The 18794-nt window shown below is 38.3% G+C and overlaps 1 protein-coding gene across 1 annotated transcript in view; it reads right to left on the bottom strand.

Moving 5' to 3' along the window:
* The window catches only part of LOC125241531 (serine/arginine repetitive matrix protein 2), a 212827-nt gene that overhangs the window by 112675 nt on the left and 81358 nt on the right, over positions 1-18794 (bottom strand). The gene's annotated exons all lie outside the window — the stretch shown is intronic.

Here is an 18794-nt window from a genome sequence, read left to right as displayed (position 1 = left end):
TAAAATACTTTTAAAACAAAACTGCTTGTACTAATATTGATATTAGAGAAAACGAAGCATTTTTAAATTTCAATCTATCTTGTGAGGGTTTCTACTCTACCCCTATTCCTCTACCTAGCTAAGTACCTACTACCGTCAAAATATTACGTAGATAAGACAATGACCAATGCCACCAATTTTAGCCTTATTACTTTTTTAATGTAAAGCCCAAACGGAGCGGAGCATGGAGCATTCCATGGGCTGTCCCGTACAAACGCATTATATCGTCACTACTTTAAAAAATCTCGTATCTCACGCTGTTCCTCAAAGTTAAAACGCAGTAAGTCTATATGCATTCCATACATACTACAATTTTGTTTTCATCGACAGACGAAGATACAAGTTTTTTTTAAAAGTAGTGACGATATTTCGTGTCAAGAACGATTTAATACTGGACTGACAAAGCCCATACAAAAAATCGTACCTGTGAAATGTATGGGCCTTTTAGATTTATAACTAGATGGCGCTGTTCGCAGCCTGGAAGTGGCCCAAATATTTTTTATAAGAACAAATGACATAATTTCTTTATTTTAATATCATGATATCACATCAATACACATTTTGAAAAAAAAATTGTAAGCATCATCAGTGTAGTTATGATAGTTATATTTAGTATTCTATATAATAGTGATATAATTAAGCTTTTCACTCTCGTACCGTACTATTAGGCCACTCAGCAAGCTTCGTGGCCTAAAAACGGTTTTCGACAGAAAAGCTTTGTATTATATCACGATTGTATAAAATACTATTTCTCGTAGGCAACAAGCCTATCGATCGTGGCGGGGAACAGACAGGCTTCGACCATGTCTGAAAAGGACTTAAGGGGACCTGACGCACTGCCCGAAAACTTCTAAACTTGTCCATCCATCCTCCTTGCGTTATCCCGGCATTTGCCATGGGAGCCTGGGGTCCGCTTTGACAACTAATCCCAAAACTTTGGCGTAGGCACTAGTTTTTACGAAAGCGACTGTCATATCTGACCTTCCAACCCGAAGGGTAAACTAGACCTTATTGGAATTAGTCCGGTTTCCTCACGATGTTTTCCTTCACCGAAATGCGACTGGCAAATATCAAATGACATTTCGCACATAAATTCCGAAAAACTCATTGGTTCGAGCCGGGGTTCGAACTTCTAAACTTGTATTAATTGTATCTAGTTGATAATAAAACCCGAGAAAACATGCGAAATATAAGTATTCTCATGTGTCCTACATATTTATATTATGTCCTTATATGAACGAGGTAAATATTTAAGACAAATATCAGTACTTTTAACTTCACCGAGAAAATAAGTACACAAATTCAAGGCCGTCGCCACTAGTCTGCGCCATAAGCCGAGACCCAATTTCCCGACACTTGCCAAAGGCCCTCCCACAGATGTCATATATACCATAGATCAAGCAAACGTATCTACTTAGCGTGTCAAATGAACTCAGTGAAATCCACTGAGTTGTCCGTCTTTACTCGCAGCTTGCAGCTTTCGGGCGTCAATTTTTGTAAGTTGAAGTCAACCAAAACATAAAAAATGCCTCGTTACGTGATATTCAATTGCAACAACACAAAAATTATGAACAATCAAGAGCCTGAGACATATTTAAAATTACAGGCAAGAATCAACTTCAGTACAAAATTTGACACGCTCGGCCCCTATACAAATATATGAATTTGTTTCTTCTATCTAAATTAAGTTCTGTGGGCCCTCCCGTTGACACCCCTGCTATTCTCAGGCGAAAAACTAATAGTATTTATCAAAGTTATGAGCGAAGAAAACGCACTGATAGTTCCTGCCACACAGGAATACTAAATAGTCTTGTCATTAATATGTGTCTGGAAAAGTGGGCGTATCATTACTCAATTTGTCGAATATGGCGTGATTAATGGACCTCTAGACCTTTACAGGAACCTACGGGCCAAATTTTGAATCTTTAGTAGGCACTAGGTACCAGCGGTTTAGGCTGTGCGTGCTCGGAGGAAATGAGGTGCGTTGATTTAAGTCACTCAGTCAGTCAAGTCACTCGGGACTTTTACTTTTATGTATATGTCAACGACATCAGCCATCACATCGCCGGCTACTGAGTATACCTTTCTTCCACTACACCATTTGTTCAGTTGTGTTCTGAGCTAGTCTCATAGTGACCTGCAATTTTCCGGATGTCGTCCACCCAACGGACGCCAGGCGCTTAACACCTATCGCAGTCACCTTTGTATGTACATATCGTACAGCTATTAATTTGAACGCGTGAAACGGAACGCAACGTGTAACCGCCTATCGCCTCGTGTTCCAAATCCAAACATCTAACAGCTCATGATTGATTCAAGCCAGACTTGCTAGCAACCTGTTTCAATTATTGCTATACACCTGAGGCCTACGGTACGAAACGTTCGTTGAAATCCGAATACTGTTCTCAAGCAGCACGTTCCAAATTCGAATTCTCGGTGCAACGGAATCGAATGTGCATTTCAAGTGCGATCTGAAACGCCTAAAGCCGCGTTTATATTTGTCTGTTGTGTTGTGTCGTGACGCATCAGAACGGTATCGGTTTCAACCATTTAATATCGTTGCATTCACATTTATCTGATGCACTGTGTTGTGACGGCTTGTGTTGTGTCGCGTCACAAGCGAACCCGGTCCGCGTCAGACCGGGTGAGGTACGGGGGGCGGGGCAGCGACACGACACAGCTCCTTTGGCTAGTGTGAACGCGCCAGTCTTGTGTTGTTACGCGTCAGAGCTACAAGTATGGATGGCTGCAACTATGTTTTTTTTCAAACTGTGCCTTCGACGTTCTAAAATACTGATGAAATTTTTCAGGATCACTCTCAAGCTCTTTAACGAGACTATGAAACTCGCCTTTACTCTCTCTTTTTCTAGTTACTGGATGAATCCAATACCTCCTTCTCTTTTTTTCTTTTGTAAGAAGCGTAGCCAGCGCCAACAATTGCAATTCATCTTCAAAATCGGAATCTGAATCGACTTAGCTTTAAGCTATTTGAGCAACGAAAACTAGATTTGAACATAGACACCATTTTTTTTCTTTTTCGCATTTTGCAGAAGGTATTTTTTTAGTTTAAAGTTTGAATAAGCTCATGTGAGCTTTTAAACTGGCTGACATTTTGGTATGATTATAATCATTTGGTATAGTAAAAGATTCGTCATCCATACTTCCATACTAATATTATAAATGGGAAAGTATGTGTGTCTGTTTGTTTGTCCGTTTTTCACGGCAAAACGGAGCGACGAATTGACGTGATTTTTTATTAAGTGGAGATAGTTGAAGGGATGGAGAGTGACATGGGCTACTTTTTGTCTCTTTCTAACGCGAGCGAAGCCGCGAGCAAAAGCTAGTATTAAATAGTTATAATAGATTCTAGGTATCCATCAAACCATAGACTGAAAAACTTTACAAACTGAATACTCTACGTCAGGTTTTCAGAAGTTTGACAAAACTGTCCAGTACTCTATATTAGCTTCATAGCTTGTATACGCACGAACAAACTCGCTTTAAAAAATACAGCGGCGTAAATTGGACAGTTCGACCCCTCGCTTTTAATCAACTCGAAATCGAGTGACGAAAGGGTAACACAGGACAGGGTTTAAAAACGTATGGAAACAAATACTTTGGCTTTATTAAATTCACGGACGGACGAAACGAACTTTTCGTTACATAATTATATTATTGATGTCTTCAAAACCAAGTAGATACTATACTACTATTTCTGATTCGCATGGCTTTGCAAAATACACTAAAAATAAAAGCAAATTCGCCTGGCAGCATAAAACTAAACAAAGTGTTAAAATGAGCATAATAAGCAGGACAAGAAAATAGTTAGTTACCGGGACCGGGGCCCTAATGAAATAGGTAAAATAAACAATAAAGAGATATTTTAATGTTAGTATAAGAGGCTTTCAACAAAATACTTGTAATTACCTACTTTAAAAACGCGCCCAGTCGACCTGTCATATCTCAATCATACAAGCATGGTACGCGTTCACCTACACGAGCTTAGACTGTGTGCGTGTAACGCGCCTCTTTCATATATTTGATCACCATTGTCGGAGGAGTTCAATTCGCCTACTCTCAGCAAACAATGTACAGGATTGTCTACTAGTACTAGCCTACGCGGTATGCATAGGCGATTTGTGTCAAGTGTATGCAAAACCGGCAGGTTTAGACGGACCGGTCTGATGAGTAATGTTGGTTGGAGGAAGGGCTCGTTCACACGATGCAAGCGAGAGTATGTAAGCGTAACCTCAACTCAACAGTCCGCGAACTAGCTATAATATCGCATGCGACTATGCGGGACTGTCTGAAACTTCAAGCAGCGTTTACGCAGACGAGCAGATTTTACATAAAATAGGCTAAATTACAAATCTTCTTGGTAGTGAATGCAAAAAGCAAAGTAAGTTTAGACCAAAAACATATGTAACTCCGTATGGACAGCTACAGTCTAAGAAAAAAACGTACCTCAGAACAATATAAAACGCACGATCAGTGAGTGACTTCAAAAATGTGTACTAAACGAGAGAATTTTGACCCGATTCAAATGTACCTAAATATTTGTGCACACATATGTAAGAGTATGAGTAAATTGATCTTCTAAAAACTTAATGATGGTATGGTAATAGTACTTATATAAAATATAAATTTACTGTAATTTTCTTAATTAATTTTCTACTTAACAGTAAAAAGCAGAATTTATGAGTTTTATATTTACTCATTAAATTAATGCTATCATAACTCGATAATAACTAGTAAAGTTGTTCTTTTATGAACATATCCTATAAAATGTGCTTTTCCAATTATAATAACAGTTTTAATAACTAGTATTTCATTTAAACCTAGGTTTTATTATTTAACTAGCTTTTGCCCGCGGCTTCGCTCATGTTAGAAAGAGACAAAAAGTAGCCTATGTCACTCTCCATCCCTTCAACTATCTCCACTTAAAAAATCACGTCAATTTTTCACTCCGTTTCGCCATGAAAGACAGACAAATAAACAGGCACACACACTTTACCATTTATAATATTAGTATGGATATTTACCCATATCTATTTCTGTTAGATAGCGTTTCTTTAAGTGCATCTAACGGAGGTTAAAGTGGCACTTAGCGCTTTGTACAGTTCCGTTTTACGAGTATAGATCTAAGGTCTAAACACATACCTAGACTACCTAGCCAACTTCAGAATTAGTAAGCGTATCTAAGGCTTAAAATACACATGGGCGTGGAGCGGACGCCTGCGCCACGTCGCTTGAGTGTAATTTAAAAAAGTCTCCTCAGTACCTACATTTTGTATAGGAAAGACGTAAGACGCGCCGCCTAGAGGCGCGGTGGCAGCGGCGCGTCCTTGATGGATGAGGAGACGCATTTTGATTGCATCTTAGACGTGCGTCTGTGTAGATAGTCACGTGGCTAGCTTGTTCTCCCTGCCGCATTATATACTATGTGCTACCGCTCTTTTGTATGTGACGTGACAGAGTCAGACTACTTTACCATCACCACGTAGCGTCAACGATTGTAACTTACCCAGGCGGGACCATGACCCCAAATGGTACCCCGATGGATGCATTTTGATTGTAGATCTTTAAGTTTTATTTTAAAAAACGGGACTTCATCCGTATGGTACTCGACCTCCAACGAGACGGCGTTGTCCCCGTGGTCTTGGAGAAGCGTTACGTCAGTCTTCTCCGAGACCACGGGGCAACGCCGTCCCTGAAACGTTGGAGGTCAGTTTAATATGTAGTCATACGCGATTAAGTCCCATTTTTAAAAATAATTATGTGTAATAATCGTGAGAGTTTAAATCAGTGTTTTTATTAGTTTTGACAGTTTGAATATATAATTATTAAATAGTCAATACCAGTCTATTGTTTATGTGTATGATATTGATCTACGGCATTCGTCTTAGTCGCGGCCACAGCCGGCCTTGCCAAGGTGACAATCGTTCGCGCTACTACTTTTTTGATATGGCATTTCGGAGTTGGCCGGTCAGATCCGGCGCGGCGCTGTGCAGATCCGGCTTTAGCTACAACAACGAAAGGTTAGCTACTTACAACCACAGAAATATATTAAAATAGAAGAAATATGTTAATCTATTTGTATAGGGAGCTAGTGGCCGAGCGTGTCCCATTCTCAGGCCCTTGACTTGAGTATTCATATTTTTTTGTGTTGTAATATATATATATATATCATGTAACGAAGTATTTTATGTTATCGTTGACTTTCATCTACAATAATCTAACCAAAAAATTAAAATTTTGAAAAAACCCCCGACCGCGATTAGTGGACCGATTTTTATGAAACATGGCTAAGAACACTCCTGACTAACTCGGCTTTCAAACAAAAAAACTAAATCTAAATCGGTTCATCCGTTCAGGAGCTACGATGCCACAGACAGACACACACACAGGCAGACAGACAGACACGTCAAACTTATAACACCACGGGGTATTATAAAATATTATATTTTTGCGTCGCGGGTTGAAAATTGACGCATGAAAGCTGCAACTTGCTCGGCAGTCGGGACGGACTACAGTAAAACCCGGTTAAAACGATCACGTTTAATACGATTTCCCGCATATTACGCCGTTTTACGCCGGTCCCTACAATTTGAGAGTTGTTTATAGACATTTTTTCACGGTTAATACGACTCGCGTCCCCGCTTAATACACCATCTAAAACCACCCACCTTGCATGACTTTACAACTTTATTTATGCGGGTGACAAAAATCGGAACTAATTGTACTGTACTAATTACGCGATTCTGGCGACACCGCCACCCGTAAAGATAAATTTGTAATTTGTCGTCCTAACTCAGCGGTTAGTGCTATAGTTCGTACCTACCTACATACACTTCGCTCATTATCACTGCTGCGGTGTTGAGTTTCTGAATTCTTTGTCCCATCTTTGGTTCAGTGATGTCAAAAATAAGAAGAAAAGCATTATCTCTCCAAGAAAAAATAATCATAGGCTTAGAGTAAATTTAAAAGTGGAAAATGTCTGCCTTCTAATGTTCTAAGCCTAGTGGCATCGATTGCAGACGTTTCTGCTAACCAGAAGTTAAAAAATAATCATATTAAAAGTTTACGATTAAAAATCACAATTTTTTCACGTTTAATACGATTTCCCGTATAATACGCTTTTTTGGCTGGGTCCCCTCAGAATCGTTTTAAGCGGGTTCTACTTAGTCATTTTGACTAAGTTCGTTTGGCACGCTAAGTAGATTCGTTTGCTTGATATGAAATCTGTGAGTACAGCAGTGAGTTTTGTATCCGCCGCGGAGACGATTGGCACGTTGGCTACGCGGCCCGGTCGTGACTCGTGACCGGCCATCCACGGTGTGACTTCCATACAAAATAAGTAAACAGCGAGTTGCTCAACGATATCGAGTCAATGATTCTGGTCAAGGGCGAGTTGGGAAATCTCGACTTAGAACTAATCAATCTATATAGGCATTGTTGGCTAGGTTATTATAATCAGCTTTTTGATGGTCAAAAATCAATAAAAGAGGCGACGTCGGATGTATTTGCGACTGCCGAACAAGATTTCATGCCTGTCGTCGACTTGTGAAACTTATTTAAATAGGATCAAAGAGGATCGAGTATTATAGAGAGTTACTGTCAAAGTAAAATGTGTAATCACAGTGCATAGACTGCCATCTCTCGACACAAGCTTAAAACTTTTGAACCTCAGTTTTGACAATTTGGACCATATTCTTAGCTTGATATGCGTAAATGTCAAATATTAATAGTAGCGCCATCTAGCCGAGAGTTCCCCACTTTTTTCTTAGACCTTAGCCATCTATACTATACGGAGTTACATATGTCTTTGATAGGATGTAGGTACAACCGTTTCATTTCATATTATAGGATCAATACTGAAATCGCGAAAAAAAAATTTTGCTCCGATCCTTTTTAATCCCCGACGCAAAAACGAAGGGATGTTATAAGTTTGACGTGTCTGTCTGTTTGTCTGTCTGTCTGTTTGTCTGTCTGTAAGTGTGTGTGTCTGTCTGTGGCATCGCAGCTTCTCAACGGATGAACCGATTTAGATTTAGTTTTTTCTGTCTGAAAGCAGAGTTAGTGTAACATGTAGCCATGTTTCATGAAAATCGGTCTACTATGTCGCAACCTGATATATCGCCCCTGTAGCAGAACTTGCCTTGTCGCGCGCGAGTCCATACTTGAAGTCGCGCTTGATGTACTATCAGCTGCAAAAGTGAATGAAGAAATTATGAATGAATTCATTGATAAATTCGCCATGCACTTTGCAGCTGGTAGTACCTATGGGCTCGCGCGCGACAAGGCAAGTTGTGCTAGAGGGGCTGATGGCTGTAGTATGCGCGGCTGCCGTGAGTCACAGAACGAGACATGATTACATAAGCGCGCGAGGTGGCTTGATTGCATCAATTGACATCACATGCCGCCGTGGGAACGGTAGGACTATAGCTATACTTCGGGCGCTTTCGGGTATCCTCGGCTAAGGTATGTATACCTACGTATGAGACAATGTGTAGGAAGTAAAGGTAACTAGGACCGAAGAGGATCGAGTACAGTATTACTGTCAAAGTAAAATGTGTAATTGTGTAGACACAGTGCCTCGACACAGGATTAAAACTTATGAACCTAAAGCGAGCGAAGCCGCAGGCAAAAGCTAGTGTTAGAAGTAGGGTTGCAAATAGAAAAAAAAAACAAATGTTTTTTTTTAAATTTTGAAAAAAAAAAAACATGAAAAAAAACCGAGAACCCTTGTTTTTTTTTTCTAAATATGGTTTTTTTTTCAGATGAACAAATAATTCGACAATAACGGTTTTTCGTGAGTTGTAACGTGCTTAAATAAAAATAACGTACATATTAATTCGATTAACATTCAGTATACAAACGTTTATTGGGAAATCCCCGATGCGACGTGCAACGCGGAGAGGTGGTGGTGTTGCCAACAGTAAATAGTGATAACTACTAAAACTAGTACCAACTCAGATTTCGTAAATGTTACTTTTATGAGACCAGAAATTAAAATTATTTGATTAAATGTGTTTAATAGTTACCATTAAGTCTAAAAAACCGTATAAAAGTATTAATTGCTTTGCAAATTTTGGGATTTCGTACTTTAGAAAAAAAACATGATCCAGAAAAAAAACTGTTTTTTTTCACGGTTTTTTTTTCATCTTTTTTTTCAAGTTAGGATAAAAACCGTTTTTTTGCAACCCTAGTTATAAGCATGTGCATCAAACTGTCAATAGTTAGGGTTTAATAGTTTTAATCCTGTGACGAGCGATTAGCGCTAGAATACAGAATTTTCCATGACTCTTTCCTGTCAAAGGGTTAATCCAAACAATTACTTCTAGACATAATAATAATATATGTTACTCCGTATCATCTCTTTTCTCTGCTCCGTAATAGACGGATAAAGTCTAAGAAAAAACGTACCTCAAAGCCCTAGAGAAAAAGATACGGTGGCCTAAACGGCGTTACACTTGGGGAACGCTCGGCTAGATGGCGCTAATATTAATATTTGACATTTTAACACATATCAAGCTATCAATATGGGCCAAATTGTCAAACTGTGGTTCAAAAGTTATAAGCATGTGTCGAGAGATGGCAGTCTATGCACTGTGATTACACGTTTTACTTTGACAGTAACTATCTATAATACTCGATCCTCCTTGTTAATACATACTATCAGTCCAAAGTAAATTATGTTAACTGCTTCTAACGCGATATAATGTTAATGACTAGAATGCTTTAAATCATTACCGTCACCCACACTAACCTCAATTCTAATTCACATCATATAGATTCCATATGCATTCGAATTAAAAAGTGACTTTCCACCGGGTAAAGGTACTATGTTACGATTTACGACAGACTACAATAAGGTACAAATTGTCATGAACTAAAAGCCTGACCAGAAATATACAAGGTGCTCGCGAGGAACCCGCATAACTTGAACCACACGTTTCTGAGGCAAAAAGAAAGAAAAAATGTTATATGAATTTTAAAATTTTTCGCCAAAATTTTTTTTTGTTTTTTTTTTTTACTTTTTTGGACGTATTTTCACATTAAATTTTTTTTTATCCATAACGTTGGTAATTAAAATGAGTTCCTTCATTTATTTTTCTAAAAACCAAATTATTTGGAAGTTTTTCTTGTCACATTTTGACATCTATCAATGACTACTGTGAGACTATGCTCCACAATTGCGCATTCTACTGAGTAACAATACGGAAATGTTTTTTTTAAATTGGCAATAACTCTGAAACTAGACGAAATCTAGAAAAGTTTATATGACATTTTAGTCTTAAAATGTGACCAAGAATATGCCGTTAAAGTTATATGGGTTCCTCGCGAGCACCTTGTATAACTATTGTCAAGAGGGCGCTGTTATTAGTATTGTATGAAGATAACCTAACCACAAAATTAAAATTTTAATAAACCCCCGACTGCGACATAGTGGAGTGGACCGATTTTCATGAAACATGGCTAAGAAGTAAGAACACTCGCAAGTAACTCAGCTTTCAAACAAAAAAAAAAACTAAATGTTAATCGATTCATCCGTTCAGGAGCTACGACGCCACAGACAGGCACACACACAGACAGACACGTCAAACGTATAACACCCCGTCGTTTTTGCGGCGGAGGTTAAAAATAGTTCTAATGTAATTCCACAACATGGCACGTAGATATATTTCTGGTTAGGTTTTACCAATTTACCTAGTTCACAATCACAAAAAGCTTTTCAATTGTTTCAAATCAGCCGGTTTCCTCGAGCTATGTGAATTTATATGACAAACAAGTTAATATATTAACCTATTGTTTATATTATTACAAGGAAGACGAGGTAATTATGTGCATATATAGTGTTGTTTACGTACTTACCTGTAAGTTGTTCACATGCGTGATTGCCATTGGATTTGAGACAGTATTATTTATAAAAAAAAACTATCCACAGTTCCACACTAGTTATCCGAATAAATATTCTCGAATCACAAATTATACAAAATCGATACCTATTTATAAATTTTATAATACACGTTATTTATGTATGCGTTATGTAGTCACCTAATATTAACGTGATTCTCGTGAATAAGTACATTTATGGGTCCACTGAGCAACTTTTGGTATGGGTACAACGTCGAATTCACGAAAAAAAATGTCTGCAAGGCTCACATGATATAACGAGATAATCATGACTACGTCATGAATACGCGACACAGACTACCCGTCCTTATGTCATTACAAGTACATAACAACATATTATGTGTTATATCTATGACGGAGCGAGACGAGATACTGTCACGCCAATCATGTGCTAGGGCTGGTTTACAGGATTTTTTAGTGACTTCGGGGTTGTCCAGCAGTAAAACCTGGTTAGTATGCACCTTGCCAATTTTTACCGATGGCTAAACTAAAATATCAGATTTTTAAAATTAAAATTGCGTAACTAAATAACGTACGAATTTTCACATAAAAGCGTATTTCCAACACAAACATGATCCGCAAATATATTTCCGTACTAATCACCGATTACTAAACAATAGCCTAATAAACGATTTCTGTATCACCTTATCAATTCCAAAAGGTTGTATCAACCTATAAATTTTAATAGAAAAATGTCATTTTCGTCGCGCAGTCACTTCTATTGTCCTGGTTACACTTCGAAAACATGTATACGAAATTGAACTATACTGTATGGTGATATAACGTTGTGTGTGTAGATATTAATGAAGGTGTACGGTAGATAGTATGGTCATTTGTTGGTTAATGGTTTTTTGATTAGATACGTCGGGTATGCGGGGCACAGGGCCTGCTGTTAACGATATGGGTGGCTAAAATACTAGGTTGTGCCCGCGACTTCGGCCGCGGAAATGTTAGGCGGGCTAGCAATGCTAGCATGGCTTACGGTCTCCCGCGCGAGTCTATACGTCTAGCGCGACATGAAATTATGGACTCGCGCGCGAGACTGCAAGTTGTGCTACCGCCAGCAGTGTTTCAGTTGTCACTAGGGATGTACCGACTAGTGATTTGGCCGACTAGGCCGACTACCGACTAGTCGGCGCTTGGGCGGCCGATTAGTCGGCCGACTAGTCGGCTAGTCGGCCAGAACATAATTATCGACTTATTTCACCAGAATTTTTGAAATGTAATTTTTTGGGTTCTATCGCGCTTTTCATATTTTGTTCAGGCTTAAATGTCTATGATAATAGTTATACACATTTTCCATTTTTTAGCTTAAAATAGATAGTGGTCCTGCCTATAAAACCGATAGTCTTAGGTAGGTCATTAATTACTGTGATGATTACAGATAATATTTGTTCTTTTGACTAACAAAGGCATAACGAATACGTACATAATACGACCATAAATCATCCGATAATTTACTAATGTACTATTTTCCTATCATTTATCAAGTGCCGACTAATCGGCCTTTTTTGCCGACTAGTCGCCGACTAATCGCCGACTACAAATGTGGCCGGATAGTCGGCTTTCCCGACTAGTCGGCGACTAGTCGGTACATCCCTAGTTGTCACTGCTATATGATTTACGCGTTAACGTCTACGTGGGCTGACCCTTCTGCTACGAAAAATAACAAGAAGATAGATAGATTGTTTAAACAATAAGTATTGCCATAAGGCACTAGTCCCACCGCGAGCTAGTAAGCTATGAGCTATCGGATATAAAAACGAACAAAAGATAAGCACTCCCGTGTAAATAAAAGAGACACGGCGATATTGATAGCTCACCGCTGGGCGAGTAACTATAAACATCGCCGTGTCTCTTTTATTTACGCGGGAGTGATTATCTTTTGTTCGTTTTTATAGCCGATAGCTCATAGCTTACTAGCTCGCGGTGGGACCAGTGCCTAAGTGTAAAGTTAAAAGCAATTCCAAATATAAAACTGACATAACTATAGGGACCATATGACAATAATAGCGATATTTTAGTCCCATTTTACCTACTTTAAACAAAGGGTGAATACTGAACTCAACATAAACGGGCTCGTTATCAACATTACTCCGGAATGCTGATCCCAGCTGAGTCTGTCATTGTTTTACGATGAGTCAGACCGTGCAGTTAAGGGGACGTAGGTTCAGTGTTTTTGCAAAACAAAAACCGTGGCGCTTCAGCCGGCGTATTATGATTCCAATTTTATCACTTATCCACGTGGATAAAGCATCCGTCACGCTTTGGCAAGTATGTCAGTGTAAGAGTGACAGTTGCCTTATCCACGTGGACAAGTGATAAAATTGGAAGCATGATACGACGGCTGATTGCAATATGGTTGCGAGAAAAAAAATTGAAAATCTTGAAGCCATGGTATACCTACTTTAATAATAGATTCAGAGAGAGGTTTTGCAAAAATTACGGCATTTTAGATTACAATATGGTTGTCAAAAATGTTTTTGGCTATCTTGAAGCCACGGTTGCTAATTCATTAATTAATAGGAAGTTTGAAGTCTTTTATTAGTTTTAGGGATTCTATTTCTGATTTCTGTCTATATTAAAATTATAGTTCTAAAACGCACTTTTAAGTTAGTAACAATATTTGCACATGAATTTAAATAAAATTGTACCTACTTTAAAAATATGAATAAACTCAATAAACCCTGATTTATATTTCCGATTTCCGTGTTATACAATATTTAATAGACCTCTTGGATAAAAATGTTTTTTAGCAAAATTAAAGAACACTATTTCTACGACCTTCAGGCACTTGAGTGTGAACCTGAACCCACGGGTCCTTAACCATACACATGATACGCGACACTTTGCACACTAAACAGTCCTCGTATTATGAATCGTTGATGAGCGCGTGAGGTCGTCACTTAATATGGTAGTAGGAATATCTGAGTAAGTATTAAAATTAACACTGAAATAAATAAACCTACGCAAACGATGAAATAAAACTATGGAAACGGATTATATCGAGTATAATGAATTTACCATTCATCCCCACGTGTCACCCGTTGACCACTAATGCTGTCAAGTGTTCGAAACGTCGGGTCGGGATGAATTGTAAATTCATTATACTCGATATAATCCGTTTCCATAGTTTTATTTCATGAGTAGCTATCGCGGTAACCGAAGACAATACTAAGGAAATAAATGTCATTTTCAATCCCCGACGCAAAAATAGAGTGTGTCTGTCTGTGGCACCGTAGCACCTAAACGGGTGAACCGATTTGGATGCGGTTTCTTTTATTTCAAAGAGGGTTTTCTAGCGATGATTCTTAGATCTGTTCTACCAAAATCGGTCCAGACATTTTCTAATTTTTGATGTCGGTTTTTTTTATTGTATTGAAGCTCTATGAATAGTTGAATACCTAGAGGACTTTACAGAAAGCTAGTGTTTTGTGGTATATCATCGCATCTGAAGCCAATCCAACGAAAGAACACAGACATTGCAAACACAATAGAAGGCATTCACTACGTTATCACGTTTCTAAAGAATTCGTGGAATTTCTTATCTCTGTTGCTCTTAAATATTTCACTCCTGCAGTATCGTATCATGTTCGTGTTCTTGTCATATCATGCGTCACTTTCGCACTTACATACTTGTTAGAACGTAACAGACATAGTGACAAATTATAGACAGCCGGGCATGGTGTTAGTATCTCGACTGAGCGATAAACTGTTCCACTCTAATTAGTACGGTTAGAAAAGGACGGGTATATTTTTTAGGCGAGATACTCGGGATCATCATGTGCTTCTTGCATTGCTGTGCTACTTGATAACACTATAAAAAGTCATTGTAGGTACACTCAACCAATTTGAATACTAGACCACTGTAGAACCTTATCACATGCAGTAAAGGTCGAAGTGGCAGTAAAGGTGTGAATAAGAGAGTGGAAGTGTTTTCACATTATCCGATCCGATATCGGATGTCGGAAGGATTTCTATTGAAAATTAAAGACGCCTGTGTGAATAAGCGACATCCGATATCGGATCTAAGTGGCACTAAGGTGGGTTAACTTAAGAGTAACATACATATAGTTATTTTTACTCGGAGTAAGAGTCAAAGTATGAGGATTTAAGACGCTACAGGAGACAAAATGCTAAAAAATCATTCAATCATTCTCTATCTTCAAAAACCAGGGAGGAAATAGTCGAGAGCGTTTGTATGGAGAATTGACCCCTCCTGTATCGTCTTAAGTGTTAATTTGGGGTGTACTTTCTGTACTATGTTAGTGTCAAACAACGGCCTGCCTCGCCTCATAGTAAGCACTCACCATAGCCTAAAGACGACAAACGACAAACCCACAGGTGTTGCCTACCCTATCCGCTCCCATTTTTAAAGAGTTAAAGCTCTGGTAACCTTTTAGGGCCACTTGCACCAATGATTAAAAATGGAGGGTTAACCCACCATTTTATATGGAATCTGACAGATGACAGCCCACTAACCCTGAGTTACGTGGTTGGTGCAAAAGGGCCTTACCTACATAAAAGGTGCCCGAGACTAATCTATAATAGCAGACTGTTTACGCATTAACCTTTCGCAATTGGGTAAGTTCATTGACCCGCAATCAATCGACCTATATCGGTGGGCGGTTCAGATATAAATATACCTTATGAGTAGCTATGCGAACACCGAAGAACGGGCATTAAAGGGAAAATACACTGAATGTCTCAACTATCCTGCTCTGTATGACTTCTTGTGCACAGCACAACCTATGTGCTTTCTGAAACTACAAAATTATATAAATTTGCTCATAGATAAGCGTGAAAGGTAAAGTAGCTGACAGATACATCTGCACTTTTTTTATTATTATTATAAATTTGCTTACTCTTGGCCGCAGACTAGCCAAAGGCAAAGACGTGGTCTACGATAAATTGAGCTCGCCCAGAAGATGCCTGTTCACCCTAGATTTGAAGTTCACTTTGTCCACCATTGTGTGGAAGCACCATAGTGTTTGTTATAAATGACTAATGAGTCAGGACAGGACTAACGGTAGAAACAATAAAGATGTGTAAAGTAGTGCAAAATAATACGAATCACAATTATACGGTGCCAAAAACTGACAAAACAAAGTGCAACGGGCAACCACTTTTTATAGGAATCATAGGTTTTTGTAAAATAAATCAGTTACCAGGCCCCGTACAAATGTAGTCTGGCTCTGTCGCGCCAATACGCAAGCGCGATAGAGATAGATAGCTACGAAAGAGATATCGTGAGCGTTTGTGCATTCGGCTACGCACACAGACTTTTATTTACTTGTATTCCGCCTTAGAAACTTTTGGTCAACATTAAAAATAACCAACCCTTATTATCATAACGAAAAATTCACAGACCCGAGAAATTACGCCAAAACCCAGTGACCTTTAAACAATTTACAATACACTGCCATCTTTCATTGAAGATTTAAGGGACACGTGTTCGGTCCCCCGTGTGACATAGATGTACACTGTACAGTTAGCAACAAAACTAGAGGACCAAACATCGCTGTGGTTTTACCATTCAGCAAAGACATATGTAACTCCGTAGAGACGGATAAAGTCTAAGAAAAAAACGTACCTCAAAGCCCTAAGAGAAAAAGGTACGGTGGCCTAGACGGCGTTACACCTTTGGGGAACGTTCGGCTAGATGGCGCTAATATTAATATTTGACATTTTTACATTCAACACATGTCAAGCTAACAATATGGGCCAAATTGTCAAAACTGAGGTTCAAAAGTTTTAAGCTTGTATCGAGAGATGGCAGACTATGCATTGTGATTACACATTTTACTTTGACAGTAACTCTCTATAATACTCGATCCTCTTTGCCATTCAGTAACCGCTAAAGAAGAAGAGACGTGTATCTATTTTAAAATATAAATTACGACGCTACTAATAATGTAACTAAGATGTTTTGCTACACCCTTTCCAGGGTCCATTATTATATCTACCCATACCAAATGCGTCATTATACCCTTTTTACTACGTGCACGACTGGCGCTGCTCTCATATTGTAGGCTTTTCCATATTAAATTGTATGGTGTGAAGTTAGTTCTAACGGCCGCCGCTAGCAATAAAGTTGGACGTGTTCATAAGATGACGTATATTTATGGCAATCAGCGCCACTCTGTCACGCACGTTGCCAATACCCAGCGGACTAACTTAAGAAAGAAGATATGAGGGAACAGATGAACAATTGAACATACCCGTCAAAATCATAACCCCTCTTTTGCGTTGCCGTAGTCGGGTCAATAGACTATGACACTTTTGATCACGAACTGTACAAAATCTACATTTAGAACAGTTATTCAGTACGTCAGACACTTTTTATGCGTTGTTGCTGCTGACTGTATTTTTTTCGTGTCCCCCCGGTACTCATTTAGACTACCCTCGGCAAATGGACCCTTTTGTGTAGGGGATGTCGGTCGTGTTATTTTCTCTGAACATGTCTTTGTGGTTAGTGGCGGTATTTTGTAAAAATTGGATTTGTTTACTTTTTAATGCAAGAATACTGCTGTTTTTGTATAATTAATACTGGAAGAGATCCCTAAAATAATTTAGGATGATTTTGATTAACGTTACCCTTAATATGTAGTTAGAAGTAGTTTACAGTATTCATGTTTAGTTATTTTTTATTTTATTGGTATTTAGGACAACAACAGCCGTAAATTGTACAACTTACATACTCGTATAAGAGTGCATACTAATATTATAAATGGGAAAATGTGTGTCAGTTTGTTTGTCCGTCATTCACGGCAAAACGGAGCGACGAATTGACGTGATTTTTTAAGTTTAGATAGTTGAAGGGATGGAAAGTGACATAGGCTACTTTTTGTCTCTTTCTAACGCGTGCGAAGCATAGTTTTAGCATTTATTGCATAGTTTTAGGCCAATAACAGTTATCTGATTCTGTTGATTGAAATGTAGGTAGGTGTGTTTTATATCAACTTTAAAAAACTGTATGCTTGTTTTGAGGCGGAGTAATACTTAAATTAATATAATGATTTGATACATACATTGTACAGTATAACTTCTAGAATGTGCCCATTGTAACTAAAAGGAAAATTAAGTACGTCAAATGACTAACAACGCGGCAATGACTATTTACAAACTACAAAGTAGGTATGTTTATTTACTACGAGTAAATAATATACCTAAAACAATACCTTACTTAACAGTATGTCGCGAGCGTAGACCTGATTTAAGTAAATAGGTACAGTTTTTTCGTACTCTAAAAGAGTACACGTTACGACTGTATAATCCTATATATAATCGCTTGACATGCCTCCAGCGGTTTTTTAGAGTGGTTCGTTAACCAATGTGCTGTTTTATTAGTTTTTCACTGGTCATGTTAGTAAATTAACTCGTTATGTATCGCTAAATGTGTGACGTATAATTGCAACTAGATACAGTAGGAGGTATTTAGGTCCTAGGAACATCGCTATCTCGGGTGTAGGGCTGTGAGATAATGTGTCCTACATACACGTTTAGGCAAAACGCAGACACCTATATTTAGTGGGTAGATATTAGATAATTACATGTATATTTAGATGAGGTGGGTGTATTTTTACAACCACTGTCCGGCTCCGACATTATTAACGATTATTTTTATATGAAATTGTATATTATAGACTCAATATTATTATGAACAATAATTACAACAATAAATTGCTCTGGTAATTAGGTTAGATTAAGGTCATAATATATATGTAATGAACTATTCATAAGAGCTTGTAACTAGGCCTACATGAATAAAGATATTTTGAATTGAATTGACTACTATTTCACGCTGAATTTGATATCGGGTAAATAGGACAAGAAAG

This window comes from Leguminivora glycinivorella, chromosome Z (genome assembly GCF_023078275.1).
Source record: "Leguminivora glycinivorella isolate SPB_JAAS2020 chromosome Z, LegGlyc_1.1, whole genome shotgun sequence".
Lineage (NCBI taxonomy): Eukaryota > Metazoa > Arthropoda > Insecta > Lepidoptera > Tortricidae > Leguminivora > Leguminivora glycinivorella.
Note: the sequence above shows the minus strand (reverse complement) of the source record. Positions and strands in the feature narration are given on the sequence as shown.